The 20758-nt window shown below is 45.6% G+C and overlaps 1 protein-coding gene across 2 annotated transcripts in view; it reads left to right on the top strand.

Annotated features, from left to right (window-relative positions):
* Nucleotides 1-9487: 9487 nt before the first annotated feature.
* LOC309584572 (protein ARK2N-like) overlaps nt 9488-20758 on the top strand; it is a 102931-nt gene continuing 91660 nt past the window's right edge. For both annotated transcript variants that reach the window (XM_082300659.1, XM_082300658.1), the window contains exon 1: nt 9488-9617. The gene's annotated coding sequence lies outside the window, so the exon portion shown is untranslated. The remainder of the gene's footprint in view (nt 9618-20758) is intronic.

Raw genomic sequence — 20758 nt, 5'->3', positions numbered from 1 at the left:
AAGTAGACCACATAGTGATGCTTAGCAAGGTTCCTATATCCAGCACACAAAATTAAGTTATCCAGGAACTGTTATTCCTTTTTCACCTCTCTCTCTTAATGCCCTCAGGCCCCATATTGGGCGCCAAGATCTGTCTTGGTTTTGAAAGACAGGTGTTTGCTAAGGAAGGCAGAAGCCTCCCTTGAAGTGGCAGATATAACTCCTTTTCCTCCGAGTTATTATAATTTTGAAATCAAGGGCCTTTAGGCAAAGATGTGGGAAATAGGAATAACAGTTCTTTACTATTATATATATAACCAGTCAAACAAACAACAATAACTATGGCAGTAACAGCAAACAATCACAAACCCAGTCCCAGCCTTCTCGGGCCCTTTTTTCCCCTCGGGTGCAGTTCTGCTCTCAGCCAGCAGGGGCGCTGGCGGCTCCCGGTGAGCAGGGCCGGTGCCATGGTTTCCCCGCGGCTGCAGGGGGCGCTCCGGAGCGAGCTCGGGGAGCACGCGGCACTGGTGCCCTGGGATCCCGGGAGGGATGGAACAAAGGCTTCACAAACCCCTGGACAGCTGGCCCCGGTGTCCGGCTGGACCTTCAGGAACAGCAGGCTGGAACGGCAGGCTGGAACGGCAGGCTGGAGCAGCAGGCTGGAGCGGCAGGGATGAGCACAAATCCCGGGTGGCAGACGCGATGTATCCAAGCAGGGAACCCCCCAGAGGTCTGGGCAGGCAGGGCGAGCACGGCTACAACGCGGCGAAGACTCGAATCAGCGGCGGGGCAGGGTGGCCACAGCCCGGCCTCCAGTGGGGCAGGGAAGGTGGGCCGGGGATCCTGGGATCTTTCTCCGCAGAAAAAGAAAGAACGGCCGAAAAGAACCAGCAGCTTCTCTCTCCGCAGCTTCTCTCTCCAAACTCTGAGAGCGAACTGACCCCACACCCAGGTGAAACACTGGAGTAGCCAGGTCTTTTGTTTTCTATTAAGCACCCAGCGTTTTCTATCTTATTAACAGAATGGGGGAAAATTCCTTTAACAGAAAAAAATAGACCTCTTAAAACCCCAACACCTGTAAATGCAGATTCTGGATATTTTTTTCCCAGAAACAGCCAGCTGGGTTGTAGAGGTTGATGTTAGTTGGTGGCAGTGCATAACTAAAGCTGCGGAAGAAATCAGAGCAGCAGGATAATAGCCCCCGGCAGCCTCGTGCAGGGCAGGTTTTATCTTTTCTTAAGTGGAGATTTCATTAGCACCCTGAGTGTTCCCTCTTATGCTGATACTGCCAGTATTGCTTGCACCACTGATGCTGATGCTCTTGCAAAGGATTTTTTTTACATGTTTGGTGAGAAGTATCTTGCAAAGTAATTTTTAAAAAGAATCATGAATTCCTGACTATGTAGCTCTACTTCTACCTTAATCTGTCTCTTATTTCTCCTAATATGATAAATTCTTCTGAGGTAGTATGTGATGTCTGTTTTCTAAGTCAATGTATATGATTTGGATGGCGGTGCAGGTAGATGCATGCACGTGTTTCTATACTAGCAACCCTATGACTGATTCTGTGCCAGAAGCAGTGGCTGTGGAGGATCAGGATCCTCCAAGGGTGCCTCTGTTGTATGATGTATGTTTAACACTTGAATTTCCCAGGCATTTTTAGGTCCAGATCAGGAATTAGGAACTATACTGAACTGATTGCTGCCACATGTTTTCAAATTGCAGAGCACTACTGTTGGAGTGAAGGCTCCTCTGGACTTAGGCCCGAAGGGAAGCCAAAGCACATGGGTTGAATTAAAACCTTTGGACAAGCTGAGATACATGAAGCCACACCAAAATGAAATAGAAATATAGATTTTTAAATTTTTAGTAGAAATACATGTATTACCGCAGGCCTGGTTCCTACGGTATATCACCGTGTCCCGCAGCCATAGGGAGGAGGAGGAGGAGGAGAAGATCCAGCAGGCAGGAATTGTGCAGCAAGATATATTTATTTAATTATTTTACAAACTCTTTATAGACTTTTTTCTTCATAGTCTAATTGGACAAAGGACCAGCCACCCCTTGGGGGTGATTGGCCAAAATCCTAAAACATCCATTATCAAAATATTTTCTACTATACCATAAACAAGACTTTCCAAGGTTGCAGGTGGCTTGGTTGTTTACATTCCCTGCTACCTCTTCTGTGAGAGAGAAAAGTCTCTCACGGACTTAGAAAAATAACAAGAAGATCCTCACTAACAGCATTTTTGTACCTACAATTCCCCCTTTTTGTTTTATAAGATAACAACCCTACTATTAATCCTAAATAGAAATCTACATCAGTTATTAATTCTAAATATGTCCTTAAGGCTTTAACTATCTGACTCCATAACAAGAAATTTAAAGTTCAGTCTCTGCTTGTGGAAGGACCATCCCAGTCTCTGCTTGTAGAAGGACCATCTGCCTGATGGTCGACATCCTGGTCATCATCAGAAGAGTCATTAGGCTGATGATCTACATTCTGGTTGCCATTTGGATGGTTGGCGTTCTGGTCATCATTTGGAGGTTGCCTGTTCTGCCTCTGGTGCTGTAGGTCAGGGCGAACGCATTTTGAAGGTAGCCACCGTATCCCAGTATCTGTGGAAATGCAAGCATACCCACGACCCCAAACGATAAGCTCATGAGGGCCTTCCCACTGGTTAGTGAGAAAATTCCGTACCCAGACTTTTGCCCGGGGCAGCTGTCTGTCGCCTGCAGACTGCAATGAGAGAAAATGATTCAGAATAACAGGATTATTTGAATTTTGTGGTACTGTAAGGTGATTAATTGTATACAAAGCTTTTGCTAGTTGGCTCTGTGGGGTTTCTCCATGCATTCCCCTTTTCTGTTTGTCCAAAACACGTTTCATGGTACCATGAGCGCATTCGACAATGGCTTGGCCAGTAGGAGAATGTGGGATACCAAAGGTATGGTCTACACCCCATAGGTGTAAAAACTGCCGCATCTTCTCTGAGGCGTAGGCAGGACCATTATCGGTTTTCACAGAAGCTGGCACGCCCAGGACTGAGAAAGCCAATTTCCAATGGGCAATGACATCACGGCCCTTCTCTCCAATGTGAGCAGTAGCCCACATAGCCGAGGAGAAAGTGTCAATAGACACGTGCACATATTTCAGCCGACCAAATTCTGGGATGTGAGTTACATCCGTTTGTCAAATCTGCAAGGCTTTTAGCCCTCTGGGGTTTACCCCTGCTTGCAAAGGCGCAGCGAGTCCGTGACAGTTAGCACAAGCGCTGACAATGTCGCGCGCCTCGGTTGGCGTTAAATGAAACTGCTTCTGCAGGGTATGTGCACTTTGATGGAAGAAACCGTGTGATGCCTTGGCTTGTGCAATTTTGTCAGGCTGAGGCCCTACCCACGCAGGGTTGGCCAGCATGTCAGCCCTGGCATTGCCTTCTGTTAGAAAACCTGGTAAACTGGTGTGGCTTCGAATGTGCAGAATGTAATACGGATGCACTCGAGCCTGAATTGCAGACCACAAGGTTTGCAACAGCGAAAACAGAGCTGCATTGTTCACCTCCTTCAGAAGTGAACAATCTAAGCGTTGGGTGATATCTGCTACCTAAGCAGAGTCAGTAACCAAATTCAAAGGTTCCTGGGAGAATCGCTGAAAAGACATGGTAACAGCCCTTAATTCAACTAACGGAGCAGAGCCTGACTCAGATTGGTAGGTTAACCAACCACCTCAAGGGCAGTGTATGATACTGTGTGCCCTTACACACAGTGACCCCTGCTAAAAATTTGTCCCAATCCGTACGCCCCAAGCTGCCAACACGTTCCGTCCCCAAAGGTTAAGGGAAGTGGTAGCAACATAAGGTCTAATCATAGCTGCGTGCCCCTCTGAATCCTTCACCATCACAGCCTGTTCGTTTAAATAGCTCTGTGTGGTTCCTCCTAATCCTGCGATGGCCGATCCCACCGGGGCTAAAGGCCATGAGGGAGGCCATGCAGAGAAGGAGGTGATCGTTACATCAGCACCCATATCAATCAAACCTCGAAGCTGAGGCCGGGGTGGACGGGCGTTGGGCAGGATCAGGGTACATGTCATCTGTGGCCTTTGGTCAGAGATGTCTGCAGTCCAGAAGGCCTGCGGAAGTCCCGTAGATCCACTGCCGTTATCTTCGTGAGCTTGTTGTTCTATCCTGGGGACACAAGACTTAAAAGGCACTAATTTAGCAAGGCAGGTCTTTTCAGGAATAGTGACAGGGGGTTTTTGCGTGGAGACCATAGCGCAAATCTGACCTTTAAAGTCAGCATCAATAACTCCTGAGTGCACTAAGATTCCTTGATGGGCAACGTCAGGTTTTCCCACCAGCATCGCACTGGATCCCTGGGCCAAGGGTCCATATGCGTTCCAGGGAACCTTATAAATACGGCTAGAGTCTAAGACGACTGCGGCTGCGGTGTGGACGTCTAACCGGTCTGATCCAGGGGTGCCGTCTGATCCCTGGGTGCCGTCTCTAGGGTGGCTGGATAGGCCTGTGCCTGTACCTGTGCCACTCTCTGGGGGAGCGACTGCATCGGAGAGCAATTCCCCCTCCTTGCACCTCGGCAGAAGTTTCCCGGCAACGGCCGACCATCGGCATGAGTCTGGGATCTACAGTAGCCCGTGCAATGCCCTGGTCTGCCACACCTCTTGCACTGGGGGATCGGTGTGTTCTCTTTTTGTCTCGGCTTAGGCCACTTCAGTTTCTTCACCTGTTTTGGTTGCTTTGGTTCACGACCAGAAGATGCATGAACAGGCTGCAGGAACGCAGCCAAAGCAGACCTTTTCTGGTTCCCAGATCCCACCTTAGCGCAGGCTTCGACCATGTCTGTTACCTCAGGATCCCCTGGTAAGGCATCTATGATTTTTCTGCACTCCTCGTTTGCGTTATCTCTCACTAACTGCCTTAACAACAACTGTCTTAACCCGTCATCCTCAACCTGCTTCTCGAGACAAGCAGCGACTTTCTCTACAAAAGAAAGGAATGACTCTGATTTCCCTTGAACTATTTCAGTATATCGCTTTCTGGGTGCTGACAACTCTATGGTTTTCAACAGGGCAGCCATGCCGACCTGTTGAGCTCGCTGCAGGACGCTAGAGGACAAGTTGCCTTGTAGACTGGGATCAGAGAAGGGACCAGTCCCTATCAAAGCATCCACTCCTGCTGTCTGTCTAGGATCAGCAGCAGGGAGCTGCAAATTTGCTAATGCAGTCTTGCCAGCCAGCTTTCTCCAGGTTTTTTCAAAAACTGTAAATTGTACAGGTTGAAATAGAATTTGACCTAAGTGTCTGATATCAAATGGAGAAAGCAAATCTATATTTATCACCCTTATTATCTGCATAACCTCAGCGGAACCTAGCCCATATTGTGCCACCTTGGATTGGAGGTCCTGGGCAACTTTCCAAGCAATTACCTCATGCTTGTCATGCTCCCCTGAATCCGGGAGAGCCTTATACACTGGGAAAGCTTGGATCTCTTTTGGGGAACCAGTACCATCCTGAACTTCTGGCACAGCCTGCGGATGCAGTGTAACAGCTCTCCGGTTACCCGCAGAATCCTCAGATCTATGTGGCATTCCAAGGATTTCTAATAACCTCCAGTCACCCTCCCCCAATGCTTGCATCTTAAGAGACTCTTGGAAGCGATTATAATGCGTCGGACGTACAGTTACCGTGCAGTCCGGAAAAGTCCAGGGGCGAGACCGGCGCAGCCTTTTTCTTCGCCACGCGGCTACAGCCGCCTGACGACCTGGGGCCAGAACCTCATCTGCCTCACTTCCTGACGAGGAATCATCAGGCAAAGGCAACTCTGGGGTGCTGGGAGGGAACTGAAATGTACGGGGGGGAGGGGCACTTTGGCTAAGTTCGCCAGAGCCAGAACAGACAAGACAGACTGCAGCTGGCTGTGCGGCAGTTTTTACAGCAGTTTCTTTACGGGAGGCCGTCTCGGCCAGTTCCGACCGAGTCGGTACTGAAGCTGCAGCCGACTCTGGGACTACGGCTGCGCTCGGCGCTGTGGCCGGCGCCGCGGCCGGCGCTGCACTCGTCTCTCGCACAGCAGCCGCTTTCGGTGCGGTCGCCGCTTCCGCTGCTGTTTCGCGCTCCTCGGGCATGGTCGGCGCCGCCGTCTCTGGCCGGCGCTCCGCGGACGCGCCCGGCGCCGCTGTCTCTGGCCCGCGCTCTTGTGACGCGCCTGACTCCGCCGCTGGCCCGTTCTCTGCGGACGCGCCCGGCGCCGCCGCCTCTGCCCGCCGCTCTGCAGCCGCTGCCGCTTCCGGGTTTTCCCGCGGCAGCGCTGTTCCCGGTTTCGCCGCCGGCCGCGCCGTTTCTTGGCTCGGAGCCGCGGCTCCCGCGTCTGGGGCGGGGGGGCGCGGCCGGCGCGGGCAGCGCGGGCTCGGGCATTCGCCGCTCTAACAGGCTGAGCAGGTCCTCCATCCTTCGGGATAAGTTCGGTAGCTCTGACAGAAAGGGCAAATGCTGCATAAAAAAGTCCATGGGTCGGTTCTGCGACTGCGCAGAACAGTCCAGCGCCAGGGAGGGCAGCGGACCATAGCCAGGCAGTCCCGGGGGGGGGGCACGCCCGGCGCAGCGCCCGCTAAGTTAGATCCAGGTGCATACGGAACCGAACTAGGAGGCTCTCTGGGCGTCCAAGTTGCTAAGCCGCTGATCTGCGGCCCTGGATAAGCCGTGGCTGCCGTCCAGCCGAACGGCAAGGCAGGCTGTGCGCCCTGTCTCTGCCCTGACCCCCCCGCCTCTGCCGGCGCGGGGTTCTTGGGGGCTGCGGAGTCCTGCGATTGTGCAGGGTGAGGCGGCGCAGGCTCTGCCTGTGGAGCCGGGGGGGTTATTCCAAATCCACCATCACTTGCCCCGGAAGCCCAGTCAGCGGGGCCCCCCTCGGACATTCCTCCGTCACTCATCACCGAAATAGGCGATCCAGCCCTGCTATCACAGTCAAGGGCTGTCAGCAGAATAAATAACGACCGCCAGGTTTTGTATAATTCTAACGCTGCCGGCTCCCCTGTCGGGATCTCGTGTCGGACAGTGCATCCGAGCTCTTGCCATAAGGCAAAGTCCAGGGCAGTATCTCTGTCCATGGAAATCCCTTTTAAAGTAGCCCAGTCTAATAATTCCTGAAGTGAGTTTTCAGGAATGGAGGTGCGCAATATGCTAAACACACCTTTCCAGACCAGTACCACAGCGTCGTTCTGTGAGCTGCTGTTCGCCATTTCTCAGTTCTGTCGGACCTCCCGGTCCCGGGGGGGAAAAGGAACAGCGTACCTCTAGGTAGAATTCAGCTTGGCTCGCAGCGTGCAGGACACGTCAGAGAGTGCAGATCACGTCGGACAGCACCAAATATTACCGCAGGCCTGGTTCCTATGGTATATCACCATGTCCCGCAGCCATAGGGAGGAGGAGGAGGAGGAGGAGGAGGAGGAGAAGATCCAGCAGGCAGGAATTGTGCAGCAAGATTGATTTATTTAATTATTTTACAAACCTTTTATAGACTTTTTTCTTCATAGTCTAATTGGACAAAGGACCAGCCACCCCTTGGGGGTGATTGGCCAAAATCTTAAAACATCCATTGTCGAAATATTTTCTACTATACCATAAACAAGACTTTCCAAGGTTGCAGGTGGCTTGGTTGTTTACATTCCCTGCTACCTCTTCTGTGAGAGAGAAAAGTCTCTCACGGACTTAGAAAAATAACAAGATCCTCACTAACAGCATTTTTGTACCTAGGTATATGCTAATTGCCTTAAACATTAAAAAGCTGTAGCAGAGACCTTAAACACAGTTCTTGCTGCAGCAGTGTTACCTTTTCACAGAATTCTTTACTTTAGACAAAATATAGATAGAATTATACTGTTCACATTTTTTAGATAGAGTGTTCACATAAACAATAAGAATGGATAGAAACTGTATATGCAAATCTGTGTAATACCTATGTAACACTTGTGTAAGGCTTACGATTGTTAGAATTAGACCAGGATAGGTTAAGAAAAGAAAAACCAGAATCATGTGTCAATCTTTGTTCCGGTTTGGCCAAATTTAGAAATATATATACTCTGAGAGAAGGCACAACCACCCCTCCCCCACCAGGTTCGGGAAAAAATAAATTTTCCTCGAAGGAAAGTGAAGGAGATAAAACTATTTATTTAACAAACACACGGGAAAAGGAAAATAATGCTAAATAATAAAATCTCTCGCTGTGGAGAAAAACCCTGGGAAAAGTGTTCGAGTCCTCCCTTTGGTCTCCTCGGAGCTGGGGCTTGGCCCAGGGCCAGGCCCTCTGTGACCGGTGGAAAGTCCTCCTGAAGTGCTCTGGGTTGAAGCAGTCCAGTAGAAAAGGGAGAAAATCTGAAATTCCAGGGAAGGAAAAGCAAAGTTCAACTCTCATTCTCTCTCCGGAGAAAAAGAAACTGAAAAAACTGGCCAAAAGCTGACTGGGAAGCAGCAAGCCGGGTGCTTCCTCGCTCCCCTGCCGCAGCTGGGGAAAAAAACCCCTGCTATCTCTGTGTGACCTTGAACAAGCTGCAAACTGCTTTGAAAAAGCTTTGCTCAGTTTTTCCTTCCCCCTCTCAGGCTCAGTTTAGAGGCAGCGACATGGGATACACATCATAAAGTCACCCCAAGACAATCTTATTGGTCAATTAACAAATATGCTCCACACTTCTGTAAGAAAAAATATATGGAGCATATAGAAGAAGCTGTTTTTGCCTGCTGTTGCTGCTGCTGCTTGGCTTTATCATGTAACCCCCTTCGAACTCTGCCTTCAAAAAAGCTATGAGACTATGAAATAAAGAACTTAGCAGAACAGCAGCCTCCTCTGCTTTTACCTTGGTCCGAGAAGGAAGGGTACCCCGTCAAAAGCTCAACACACTACCTGCAACGTATTGTGCAGTTGTGCAGCATTTATACCTCAGAGATGCAAAGCTAAATACCCTGATTAAGAAACATCAGAAGGATATTTAATGTATGCATTACAATGCCTCCCTAATGGCACACCACCTTCCCCCGCCCAGTCCCCGGGTCTCTGATCTCAGGGAGTGCAGAGGCAGGATCAGTGTTGGAGGAAGAAGGAGCGTTGGACAGAAGACCGGGAAGAGCGTTTGCGGTGCCGGGATCCTGCCACCTTCACCTGCGTCTCTCTCGAGCTCAGCCCTCTTAGTCGCCCGGCCCCTGCGCCAGGGAAAGACGTTTCTTTCTTTTTGTTTCATTCTGCTTCCTCCTCCGCTCTTTTCCTTAGGTGAGTCGGCTCCGACTACTGTGCTTGTTTTACACACTCTACTTCGCCACTGGCGAACCCCCACCCCCCGCTCCCCTTAGGGCTTGAGGGTAGGGGAGGGAGGGGACGGGGCCTCGGCCGCTCTGCGGCGTGGGGTGGCGCTGGCGGGCGCGGTGGCCGCTCTGCGCAGCGCTCAGTTGTTCCGGCGGTGGCGGAAAAAGGAAGTGACGCCACGTGCAGAGCCCTGCGGCCTTCCGTGACATTCTCTCTGGCGTTGGGGGCGCGGAGTGGTGTCCGCGCGGCTGAGACCCAGCTCCTTCCGGCTGCCCATGCCCCAGCTGCTACCCCCCGGGTGGAAGCTAGGAAGGGCCTTGCCGTGTCTAGGTGAGTGGGGCCGGCGCGGCGGGGACTCGCCCACTGCGCGTTCCGGTGGGGCCGGGCTGCCTTGCCTCAGCCGCGGGGGCGCCGGAGCCGTTGCCGTTAGTCCGGCTGCGCGTGGGCGGGAGACGGCGAGGCGCCACGAGAAAGGCGGATACTGGCCTCGCGCTCCCCCCACTCTCCCTCGGGGCTGGCGGAGGCGGGAGGGCACACTTCGGGGGCCCGGTCCCATCAGGGTCGGGAAGGCTTGCGCCATGTATCATCCGCGCCGGCCGAGGGCTTTTCAGGGAAACGTGGGAGTCTGTTGGGAGCTTTCAGTACTGACCGCCTCGGTAATAGTGATCTCCATCACGGCCCGGCCCAGTACTGGGACCGCGGGCTTCAGTCTAGCCGCCGCTTTTCAGCTCTAACCTTGCCTGGAATCAGCGGATGAAAGCCTCACCACAGCTCCTGGAAGCAACTCTGGCCATTTAGTCTTTCCTGGGACATCTGTAAAGTGCCGTGAGATCGTGTTAGCTGTTTGGAGAAAAACCCTTTGAAAAACAAGGGGTGTAAACTGCTTCAGTTTTATGCTTCTCTAGTTTTTTTGCTTCTTTTTTTACCTTGTGGGAAGCTATATTTTATGTGGAAAAAGTTCCAAATTGTTCGTTGCTTATCTAGCCTGAGTTCCCCTTGAGCTCCTAATATCTAGGTTGCAGTTGTGGCTTTGAGCAACACAGTCATCCGTGGAGAATGTAAAATTTAACTGTGCTACTTTTTTCTTTTTAGAAGGAAAAAGTCAGTCTGAGGAGACTTGGAATAATTTAACTATTTTCCCAATTCCAATATTGAAACTTTCTTTGCCTTTATTTTTAATTGTATTTTTCTCTTAGTTTGTTAATAGCAGAACAAGGCAACTTGTCTTAAAGTTTGTAGGTACCTTTGTGAAACCATAACTGTAATAATTTAGTTAAACAAGCTCTTGGTTGTAACTAGTTACACACTTTAAACCAGCACAAAGTACCTAACTGTTTCAAAGGCTGGAAAAAAATCTTGTCTATAGAGATTCTATGGCATAAGTCAGTCCTGTTTGATATTGTGGTTTGGGTTTTTTTTTTACTGTCGAGTAATTCTGGCTTTTAAAAATGAATGAGTAGTAAATTTTTAAACCTTTGAGCATCTCTTTAAAAATGTAAAATTTCTCTTAATTCCTACTCCCAAAGATTTTATTTGGTTTTAAGTCTCCTCTGGTACTTGTCAAGACCATAAGACCAAAAAATAGTTTCACTTATAGGCAAGGGCTAGCCTATTTTCAGTTTTCAAGCTAAAGTTTTAAGTCCAAACAGTAACAGCTCTCCCCTTAGAACAGCAAACAAATGTTAAATTTAAAATGTTTCTCTTAAAGTATCCTACGTTGCTCAAGTCTATTAAAAATGTAATGTTTGACCTTGAGATGGAAACTGAGCATGGTACTCTTTTGAGGTCTTAATCTTGTGGTCCTCCTGCCTTAGTTAACACCTGTAATGACCATTTCTATGATATAAGAGCTGAAAGTCAGGCAGTCACAACAGTGCAGCTTCTCCTGTTGCCCTGGAAGAGGGTAACATTGCTTTTGCAGAGAAAATAGGTTTGTAACAAGCTCTAAGGAGTCATTAAGTTACTTGTTATGTGTTTTCTAAGCCCAAATACCTTGCACAGCCCCCCGCCCCCCATGTATGATACCAAAACAGTGAGATGAAGTGTGGAGAACTCAGCTTTCTGACAGCAATAATTTTTAAGCATAATTTTCTGAATATTTCTTACCTCTAGTGATCTAGCATAGTTTGATGCTGACAAAAGAAGCTCCAAAGGGGGTGATTATGTGGCTGCTAAAGGCTAATAAAATAGTGCTTTTTGTGGTTCACGTATACCAGTAACACTGGTATTCTGTGTAGGGAGTTAGGAGGAGGGACTGTGGGGGTAATGGAAGATAGTACATGAGTTTGGACAGGTGGTATTTATGCCCAAGTATGAGGATAACAGTTCTGACTCATTTTTAAGCACTTTATTTTTTAATTGTAATGTGTCGACTATTTCTGTTTGCTCTTTAGCCTAATTGCTGGTTGACATGAAGAGGTGCAATGAGATTCCTGAGAAATCAGGAAGAAGAAAGTGCCTGTAGTCTTATGCATTCAAGTATATGATGTGTATTGCAGTACAGCCTGGGCATTTATGCTTTTGCTTGATAAGTGCATGCACTCTGCCTGCCTGGTAGAAATTAAAGTGCACAAAACAACCTGGGAAATGAGTGGATACATTAAACTGGGTACTGTGAAGGGAGGGGAAAAGGTAAGGAACCTGAAGCCAACCACAAGGCAGTTGAGAAAGGTCAATAGAGTGATCACAACACACAGAAACTAAGCCCTGCTCTAACTGATAAAAGAGAGGAAGGATGTTTGTGTGCATTTCACAAATGAGCAGATCCCACTGGCAGCTGACAGTGTGGAGGAGGTGGGGATTAATGAGGTAAAATAAGATTGAGTGAACTAAGAGTAAATATGGAGAATCATGAGGGGCTTTGAACACTAAATGTTAGGGAGATAAGTGGATACAACTTGATCTTGTTATAACAAGACCAAGTTATATACCAAGATCTCATTGGTATAACTTGGTCTTGTGAGTGAACTGGTGATTGGTGGCCACCTTGACCACAGTGACCACAAAGAAATCGAGTTTAAAATCTCTGTTGCCAGGAGGAAAAGTGCCAGCAAAACCTCAACCCTAAATGTGAGGAGAGCAGACTTCAGGCTGCTCAGGGAACTAGTGAGTAAGGTCCCCTAGGAAAACACTTTTGCAAGTGCTGGGGTCCATCAGTGCTGGTCACTTTTTAAACATCACCTCTTAAGGGCACAGGAGCAGGCAATTCCTAAATGTCAGAAGTCCAGCAGGCAAGGCAGAAAGCTAGCTTGGCTGAACAGGGACCTTCTGGAGCTAAGGCAAAAGAAAAAATACTTGTATTTGAAGACTCTTTCAAGCTAGCATTTTTGTTTCAATATATGTGGATTGTAGATTTGATGTTATACTGAGACTTTTGTAGCGTCCTGCTCAATGCTCTTCTGCTTTGATGCTTAAAAATTTCCTGGAAATGAGCAGAAAAAGCCAGACCTCGATTGGATAAGTGGTTTTTCTGGCTATGTTTCTGCTCTAATGTCTTGTTTCGTGGTGCTTGGTCATTAGCATTTCAAGACTTATTTAAGAGAAGGCAGATTTCACTTCCATTCATCCAAAATGGGTAGAGGCCAAGAGACTCTCAGTAGCAGAGCTGGAAATAACTAAATGTCAGACTATAATAGGAGCTGTTTGCATGATTAAGCAATTACTATTTCAATAATTTGTTTTTCATTGGAAATAATTACATTTCCATTATACTAGTTTAAGGTTGGTGCTTTATGTACAGTACTGTATTACTATGTAATAGTACTATCAAACTTTCTGAAGTAAAAAGAAGCAGCTTGACATGATAGCCAGGTATGGTTAAGACAGTGCTGTTCTCTTGTACTGTGGCTTTCTTATCAGCTGGTAATTCTCCTGACTCTTCAGCACACTCCCAATTCTTGCTCTCTTGGAATGCCAGCTCTGGCCAGAGGCAGTTCTAAGTAATCTGGCAAAAGCAAAATTTTAGGGGAAAATGTTGGTAAAGAGTAGGTCAGTAAGCTGTTTATGAATTCCATGTACTTGTAGTTGGAAATAAATGTAAGATAAGGGAAGTTTAGAGGCTGTCTCCTAATGAAGTTGGATAAAATGCTGGTAGCCTGAGGCCTCCTCATGTTTAATAATAATATGTCTTTTGGAAATGAAGTTGTCATTGTGGGAAAGAATGGGTTTATGGGTAGCAGTGTCCATGAGCTGAATTACTGATAAATGCAATTTGAATTGTCAGTAGCTGTGGTTCCTCCAGAGCTGGTAACACCTTTTGATCAGCATTATGCAGAATCTGTGAGGAGTTATAAAAAAATATTTCTTTGAGTATTGTTTTTAGAAAGCCTTAAAGGTGAAGTTTTATTTTCCATGTTTCCGCTTACTGTTATTAATAAGTCATCTTAAAGGCAATTCACAGGTTTTGGATCCATTCACTGTAATAAAGAAAATCCAGAAATTGTTGAATAGCATAAAACTAAGGTAGGTAAATACATTGAATATCTTGCCAGAGTTAATTTCATAAGACCTGAATAATTAGCTATAGACCTCACCTCAATTTAAAGTTGGATTAATAACAGACGCTTGATTTCCTTTTTTTTGTTTTACAAGATGTAAATGTTTTGTCTGCTTTTTTAACACCTGTAGTGGATGACACTGTTTGTATGGAACTCATCAAGCTACAGCAATAATAAGACTGTTGAATGAATGGAATGGGATTGAATTAGTACTCCAGACTTGATACTCTTTTTTCTTTTATCTCCCCTATTGCTGGGGAAGTTGTATATATTGTTTATGTCTCCTGTTGCTAATTATTACTTTTATTCTTAAGAAAGCTCTGCCAGCTGAGCCACTTTTTCCTAAATCAAGACCAATAATGCAAAAAGTAATTTTGGGGTAATTGGTGCTTTTATTTAAGGATAAGTAAGTGTTTTCCTCCTATCTGTACTTGCATGGTACTGCTGAAAACTACCTTTTAATTTTCTTTTGCTCTTCTTGTAGCTGGTAGCTTGGTATCCTCTTACATACTGTGATTTAATTTCTGTAGTCAAATATATGCAAAGTTTTCTCTATGTCATGGGAAATAAATGTCTGTTTCCTGGTCTGTCTGTTATCTTCTTAAAGTAGAGGTTGAATTTTTTCACCTCTGCCAACTGGGAGTAAATACTGTAGAAAATATCTGATAGTAAAACCCATGTTAGAGGCATTATTCATAACATACATACAACTGGCTTTTGGCCCAGTCAGTTATGTTTTTTTTTTTTTTAAATACAAAAAGTAGCTTTTGATCATTTGTTGAGCCAACTTGTGTTTGCTTCATACTATTTTTTCACCTGTTGCTTGTCAAAAGCTTATTCAAAATTAACCCTCTCCTGCACTGTCCTTTTTCTCTACCAGGCTTCCTTCTCCTTCCATGACAGACTATGCCACAGTCCCTATTCTTCCAGTGCTCACAGACATTTGTCTATGGCTGTGGTGTCCTACAAGAACTTTATCTTTTTTGTTTGTTCTGGTTTTAGGTGGAGTAGAGTTAATTTTCTTCACAGTGGCTGGTATGGGGCTGTGTTTTGTATTTGTGCTGAATACAGGGTTGATAATATAGAGATGTTTTTGTTATTGCTGAGCAGGGCTTACACAGAGCCAAGGCCTTTTCTACTTACCGTACTGCCACGCTGGCAAGGGGGCTGGGGGTGCATGAGAGGTTGGGAGGAGACACAGCCAGGACAGGTGACCCCAACTGACCAAAGGGATATTCCAGACCATATGACATCATGCTCAGTGTATAAAGTGAGGGAAAGAAGGAGGAATGGGGGGGACATTTGGAGTGATGGCATTTGTCTTCCCAAGTGACTGTTATGCATGATGGGGCCCTGCTCTCCTGGAGATGGCTGAACACCTGCCTGCTCATGGGAAGCAGTGAATTAGTTGCTTGTTTTGCTTTGCTTATGTGCGTGGCTTTTAGTTTCCCTATTAAACTGTCTTTATCTCAACCCAGGAGTTTTCTAGCTTTTACCCTTCTGATCCTCTCCCCAGTCCCATTGAGTGAGAGAGCAGCTGTGTGGGGCTTGGTTGATGGCTGAGGTGAAACCATAACATTGTTGCATTAGTTTCTTAGGAAAGCTCAACTAAGGAGGAGAATGTTAGGATTTGTAAAGATATAGACTCAAAGGTTATATATCTTGAGCTAGCTGTGTTCTTGAGTATGGTTCAGGGGTACGAGTGAGCTTTCTTGGTGAGAAGGTAGCATGTTGCTTCCAGTGAAGCTATACTTCTTGCTTACTGAGTCCTGAGACCACTGTCACAAGTGCTTTCTTCTTTAGGAGCACTTTGGACATGTAAATATTGTGGTATTGATTGTTAGCAATCTGGTGGATGCTGAAATCAATTGGTACTTCCTATTACTGGTCAGAAAAGATCAAGGGTTTGGTGGCAAGAGCATCCCAACAGCAGTTGGTATCTTACTGTCAAATTTTCATAATTTGAATGCAATGTGACTTTGCCTTTAGTGTATTGATACCATTTATTTTTCAGTAGTATGCCTACTGCAAATCCATGTTGTAATATTTAGATTTTATTCGATGAGCTTAATAATTAAAGAAACAAATGAATAATATTAGTGGCTTGTGGATGAGAAAATGACTTGAGGTGAGGGTTTGGTTGGCTTACAGCTCCTTTCCAACCTTTCTGTAGAATTTGGGCATGTCACCTGATCTCTCAGTTGGCCAGACCATATGTCCTGGTTTCAGCAGTGATAAAGTTAATTTCTTCTCAGTAGCTGTTACAGTGCCGTGTTTTGGATTCAGTATGAGAATAATGTTGATAACACACTGATGTTTTGGTTGTTGCTGAGTAGTGCTTACCCAGGTCAAGGACTTTTCAGCATCTCATGCTCTGCCAGTGAGGGGGTGCACAAAAAGCTGGGAGGGAGCAAAACTGGGACAGGTGACCTGAACTGGCCAAAGAGAGATTTCACACCATAGAATGTCATGCCCGGTATATAAACTGGGGGCAGTTACCCCAAAGGGGTCTAATCACAGTTTGGGGATGGGGTTTGGCATCAGTCAGTCGGTGGTAACTGTATTGTGCATCACTTGTTTTTTCTTGGGTTTTCTCTCTTTTTTATTTACTATTATTATTTTTATATTTTACTTTGTTTCAATTATTAAACTTTTCTTATCTCAACCTACAAGTTTTACTATGGATTCTCTTCCCCATTCTACTGGGATGGGGGGATGGTGAGCAAGTGGCTGCATGGTGCTCAGTTGCCAGCTGGATTTAAACCATACACCATAAAATGAGTAAGTGTCATAGGTTAGCAAGCATAGTCCCGGAAGGGATGTCCTTGCTAAGGGGTGCTTACAGTTTCCTCTGGGAACTGATAGAACCTATCAGCTGGCCAGTTTGAATATGGACAATTCTCTAAGCCACTTAAAGTTGTGACCACCTCTGTGATCCACATTTAAGAATAGGCAAACTCCCCCTCCAAGCTCTCTCTCGTTTCCGGTGCTGGGACAGGTGGCTACGGGCCCCGTGTGGGGGCCAGCGGGCCCGGCCAGGCCCTGCTTGGGCCAGGCCGGGCCGGGCCACGGCCATCCTGGAGCCAATGGACCTGTTCCAGCCGTGGAACCCCCCCCACTGCCTTGCCATGGGCAGCCGGAGTGGCTCGGCTCTCCCCCCTCTCCACTTCGATAAGAAAAATTCAACATTCCAGCTGCAAAGCTGCAAGGCCGAGGTGAGATTAACCCTTTTATTGCTGTGAAGAGCTGAAAACCTGAGGGAAGAGAAAGAGGAGATGCTTAAAGCTGAAATTCTGCTGTGAAGCTATGATATATCAGAGTATCCTGTTGTAATTTCATGAAGATATGGGAGGTGGAGTGTTCAACTCGTAAGCAAAAGCACCTGCGCTGAGATAGGCAGATGCTGACGCAGCTGTAATTTCATGAGAAGTTTGGACAGGGAGAGATAGACCAGATGAGGACTTTTGCTCCAAACAGGAAAGGAGAAAACTCAGTTCCTAGAGATGCTCCCAGAGATAGTCCTAACGATGAAGACGATGAAGACCCTTTGCTCCCAGGGAAGGAGAAGGGCCTCTGTTTTTGTTTCTGAATGGCTCAACCTTAAAATTGTACCCCAAAAAACTTCAAGAGTGGACCCTCGAAAGCAGTTGCGGGAAAAGCTGCAAGTCGGAGGAAGGGACTCACATGCAGGCAGAGAGACTCCTCTTCCTAAATGGACTGAACAATATTTGGAAGTGGGTGGCTGTCTCGTTGTGATACTGTTTTCATAGCATGAGCAAGAAGAGACTTCTCTTTCTAAATGGACTGAACAAGGTTATTATGGCAGTGGTAAACAGACTGAACATCTTAAGGGTTGTCTTTTCACATTGTCAGTGGGAGAAGGGAGGAAGGTAGGGGGAAGGAGGAGGAGAGTTCTGAAGGTGGTATAATTTTTTTTCCCTCTTTTAGGTCTGTTAATAAACTTCTTCATTTTCTTTCAAGTTTGGTGCCTGCTTTGCATTTCTCCTAATTCTTATCTCACAGCAGATAAACAGTAATGAGTATTTTGGACCAAACCACTACACTAAATTGGTGTTTCCGCCCAGTTACAAACCCAACCTGCGACAGTAAGTTACTGCTTCATGCCAGGAAGATACTGGCTTAAAGCAGACATTAATTGGTATTGAATGAAAGTATTTTAAGCTTTAAAATACCTGAGAGTTGGCTTTGTTTATTTCCTATGTTTATATGCATAAAAAGGTCTGATCATCAAAAATTTACAAACTGTAGTGACTTAATATCTTGTAACTCATCTTCACTAAATGGCTGTCATAAGTCCATACCACTTCTAGTTCAGTGCTTTGAGCTCTTAGCTGTAAGAGATGGAGAGATGCTGGTGAGTCGCTGTGTGAGCTATAGAAGTGTCCATAAGACAGCCGGGGTGGTTGTAGTGTCAGTTAAGTAAGCAGCACTGTTACTGGAAAGGAACATTACAGAGAACCTGACAAAACAGCTCTCTTATCTGCTGAGAGTCAATGTCAAGGGTTGTGCAATTTTGGAGCACTGTTTTGCAAGATCAGGTGAATCTCCAATGCTCTCCCGTCCTCCAGGCCTGTGGCTGCTGTCTGTTGGGCAAAATGCTCACCTTGCTGTCCTTCTGGACCCTGACTGATCTCATTCAGTCAACTAGCCAAGGTGCACAGCTTTCTTCTGTGAAGTTGAATTACAAAAGGTGTTGATGGGGGCTCACTGCCCCAGCAGGTAGGCAGTTCTGTCTCTTTACAGTGTCTGCGAACGTTGAGATGAACTTAAGGGCTCCTGTAACTGCAGCCTGTGCCTCATGGCACTCATTTCTGCTTCAATATTTCCAAATAACAGCAATAGCAAGGTACATTTGTGCCTGTCCATGCTGGACTAGCTTTGATTTTTTTGGGAGACAGCACAAGACCTTCTCAAATGAATACTGCAGTACTGAGATAGCTTTACTACTTTGAAGTTACATTGCAGTTGTCCTGATCTGCTAACTGGAGTTATTAGTGAATAATTCAATGTTTGATTACTTTCAGGATATTTCAGATAAATGTTCTTAATCTGAGAAGTATGATTAATTTATTACCGTTATGCTCAAGCAATTTAAAATGTGGCTTTTTTGTGAGCATTACTTTATTGACCATGGTAGAACAGTAGATAAACATTTCTTGAAAAGAGGAGGTCTATTTATATAGAACAGCATGAACCAGCAGAGGAAGCACAGAATACATTTCCTTTGAGTAACAGAAATGGATAGGTAAAGTGGGAAAATTTGTAAAAATCTTAGAAAAACATGGTGCATCCTTATGATGATCCTCTGTAGTGTGATCTTCTGCAAACTAATAAATAGCAGAGAGAAAAAGAAACAAAGTATGGCTCTGCTAGCATTGATTTCTGCCACTGGTTTTGTTGATAGAATAATGAAAAATCTAAGTGTGAGTCGCTTAAATTTTTAGGAACAGATAGTAATAAAGATATGCCCCCTCTGATTTTTAGAGTAGAGAGCCTCGTAGTCTTTAAATTGCTGCACACTTGAGAAATATGGTTTCACTGTGAAAATGAAATTTTTAGAAGGCTAAGTGCAGCCAACCCTGTCTGCTTTTATCTGTGTGCTAATGAATTTATTTTTACTAGGACTGTGATTTTTTTTTTTATTTTTTTTTTCTATTATGAGATTCCAGCGCAGCTGGTGAATGGGTGAATGTTTCTGGAAGCCTGTGTGCAGACTTATGAACTAACCCATAGCTGGTAGTTATCTTTCATTTGAACAGAATATATACATTAAGCATTGCAATGCAAAAAACCTGTATTTAAATCTAAAGTATTGCTTCTTATTTACAATGAAAAATGTTGCTTTTCAAGGTTGCAAAGCATGTTCTGCAAAGCTTTAACACATATACTTGTAATTTTTATTCAGTCTTGGATAATTTGTATATGCAGCCTGTTGAGCACTCTGTTGGAGCAGCCTATTTTTTACCTTTGTTTATTTATGCAAAACCAGTTGAAACAGCATTAGTTTAATCTTTTCTTCTTTTGTTTTACTCTGTAATTCTTTTACTATGTTGTTCCAAAGGGTCCTATTCTTTAGGATTGCTAGCAGGCCTGATTTATGAATCATCTGATAAAGAACCAGCTCCACTCCCAGAGATATGCCTTAGGTAGAATTGTATGCCAGTGAGTCAGCTTTAGGGCAGAATTTTCAAAGGAGCACTATATAAATTACACAGTATCCCTGTGGAGATGTCTTAGTGTTATAAAAAATCTGCTCTAGAGCATTGTGCACACACATTCACACAGAGCTGAGTCAACTGTCTTGAGTTCAGTTAAATGAGTGCTGGTCACACTTCTGTTGTTTTAAGTGCATGGGTATGTGTGACACTTATGAGAAAATAAAAAAGAATGTATGCTGTCTTGGGGAGGATATGAACAAGTCCAAAAGACAGCATTTGAGAGGTCCAGAGAGTGTTTGTATTTCTACATTTGATTGGATGCAGATTAGTTTTTTCTGATAGAGGTCTAATTATTTGTATTGATTAGTTTTTTAGTTATTTAGACATTTTGCTGTTTGGCATAGGATGATGGCTTTAAACTGGAAGAGGAGAGGTTTAGATTAGTTATTAGGAAGAAATTCCTTACTCTGATGGTGGGGAGGCACTGGAACAGGTTTCCCAGAAAAGTTGTGGCTGCCCTATCTCTGGAAGCGTTCAAGACCAGGTTGGATGGGGCTTGGAGCAACCTGATCTAGTGGAAAGTGTCCCTGCACATGGCAGGAGGGTTGGAATAAGATGAGCTTTAAGGTCCCTTCCAACCCAAACCATTCTATGATTCTACGATAACTGTATGGGTTATTTGTACAAAAATGTCACTGGTGAGTTCACTGAATTATGTGTGTTGGCTTTTAATGGAAAGGAAGGGGATTCAAGAAGATTCTATGAAGTGGACTTGTGCTTTACAATCAATTCTTTA

This window comes from Coloeus monedula, assembly GCF_965178545.1.
Source record: "Coloeus monedula genome assembly, chromosome: W".
Classification (NCBI taxonomy): Eukaryota; Metazoa; Chordata; class Aves; order Passeriformes; family Corvidae; genus Coloeus; species Coloeus monedula.
Note: the sequence above shows the minus strand (reverse complement) of the source record. Positions and strands in the feature narration are given on the sequence as shown.